Source organism: Marmota marmota, unplaced genomic scaffold (assembly GCF_001458135.2).
Source record: "Marmota marmota marmota unplaced genomic scaffold, marMar, whole genome shotgun sequence".
Classification (NCBI taxonomy): Eukaryota; Metazoa; Chordata; class Mammalia; order Rodentia; family Sciuridae; genus Marmota; species Marmota marmota.
Genome location: NW_025999998.1, coordinates 23,552,042 through 23,554,625, shown reverse-complemented (window position 1 = coordinate 23,554,625; position 2,584 = coordinate 23,552,042).

The window sequence follows — 2,584 nt, the reverse complement described above, 5'->3', positions numbered from 1 at the left end:
AGCCATCTGTCCTCTTAGACACAGCCCACATTGTCATCATGTGGAACTGTTCCTCTACCAACAGTAAATTTCATGCAGCACCCCCCCAATTTTACTGTTTCCTGATTAGTCACTCTAAAGACTTATTCTTTGCCCCACTGAGACTTCTAATACCTTGAACCCTGCTGTTAGCCACACCCAGGCTTCACTGCTTTTTCCACCCAAGAGTGACAACACGGTTTACATCGTCAAACTGACTCTTGTGATTTTTCTAACCCTCAATTCTAATGCCTCACCCTCAGCCATTCATCTTTCCATCTCCTCTGGGTCTTTGCTTAGGCAATTAAGTCCTTCCAAACAGCATCAGAACTCTTGAAAATTGTGACTCTAAAAATTTGTGATCTTTACTCTTAACATCTTAATCCTCAGTACCTCTTGCAATCATATATTTCCTGAATGTGCTCTCCCTGGCCCCAGACCCTGTATTTCCAACAACTATGTCAAATTTTTTTTTTTACTTTCCTCTAATTTCCCTCACTCAATCCTCCCTATCTGTACTCTCCCTCCTCAACTCTACTTCCTCACTCTTAGGATATAATTTTACCTTCGCCTCCTGTTTCACAAAGAAATAGGAGCCATTGGGATGAAAATTTTCAGATTGTTGCCACTTAAATCTCAAATTTTCGACACTTACCTTTTTATAATTTTTTTTTGTCAAATACAAATGGAAGCAGGATTTCTACTTCTTTTTATAACTAAACCCTTGATAAATGGCATGGAATCCGTTAACACCCATCTTTCCTGGGATCTCAATTACACCTTTTTACTTTTCTGAAACCTCTTCTTATTTACTAGCCTATATCCATCAACTTTTTTCGGGGGTGGATTGGGGGGTATTCTTTGGCCAGTATTTCTCAAATACAGTTTCTGCCTCTGCTAACCAAATGCAATGGCCTTTATCTATAGTCACCAATGAAATCTTAGGTACTACATAAAGTATGTACTTTTCAGTGTTATCGTACTTGAATTCTCTGAGATATTTGAATGGCTGATCACCTCCTACTTCTTGAACTATTCACTTCCCTTGACTGTCTTGAGCCTCTTTAGCTGTACTTTCTCAATAATCCAGGGTTTCCTAAATCTGTACTTTCCCTTTAATTCTCAATCCTAGACACTTTCTCAACTTGTATTTTCCTTTCCTAGATATCTTCCATGGTTTTAATTCTTATCTATCAAAGTACTCTTCCAAGATTGTAATTATTTAATAGATTGATAACTTTTAGTTCTTCTCTGAAAGAATTTTTCATTTGTCCATAACTCAAGGACAATCCCAAATTAGTATACCCCAAATAGATTAATCATCTGTCCTCTAGCCCTGTCTTTCCTCCTACATTATTTGCACAATGAAAAATCACTACCTTCCACCTAACTGCCCTGTAATATCTGGGTCCCATCTTTAACTAATCTTTCTTCCTCCTTCTCCTTCCCCATCTTATTGTTTTTGTTAGCCAGATTTTTGGTGATGTGACAAATATCTGTTGAAACCAACTTAGAGGAGGAAAAAAATAATTGTTCTTATATAGTTTTAGTCCAGGTCACCTGGCTCTGAGGCAGAAACATCATGGTGACAAGACATGGCAGAGGAAAGCTGCTCAGCTCATGGTAGCTAAGAAGCAGAAAGAGACTCAGAGAAAGAGACTGAAGACTAGAAATATCCCTCTAAGGCATTCCCCCAGAGACCTACTTCTTCCAACTAGGCCCCATCTCCTATGGTTTCCATCACTTCCCTCTAATGTCATACAATTATTAATACACCAATGGATAGATCCTCTGATGAAGTCAGCAGCACCTTCATGATCCAATGACTCCTCCAAAGTTCTACTTCTGAACGTTGCTGCATTCATGCCTTAAACACATGAGTCTTTGGGGGTCATTCCAACCCCAAACCAAAACATCATTAAATATTATTATCTCCTATCAATTTAGATTATGAATATCACTTAAAGTTTGCATAGTTTGTCAACACAATTGCTTTAGTTATAGTCCAACCTTATCACTAAAATGCTTCCCTTCCTGTGGTCTTGATCCCCTGTAACAGTGGTCCACATTATGCTTTGAATGTAGCCCTTGATGCTCTGCCACTGCAACTTATTTTTGAAATGGATATATTTCTTTCTCTTCCTCTATCTCTGCTTCTCCCTAACATATCCCCCCTAATATTGTGGGAAAACCAGACCTTTCTTCCCCATTTTAGACAGATTTATCTGTTCTTGAGCACACACCCACCCTAAAAACAAAGTAATTCAGACTTTGGGGATGGCACCAGAAGATCTCAGAGATGACTATCTCCCAAATTAATACATAAATTACAACTCCAACCGAGAACACATGGAATGTAGCCTTTGAATCCCCTCTTTAGAAGGCTCCTGTTCCTGCTGATGGGCAGAATCACAGCCTCTGGGACAGGTGTCCCCTGTGTTTCTTCCACACAGGCCAACCATTTCCTCTTGTTGGTCCCACTGCTTGCGTCAATCTCTGTCCATCACCCCTTCCAGTTGCTTTGTTCACTTTCTTTGGGAAGCTCTGTCTATGGTTCTCTGTTCCC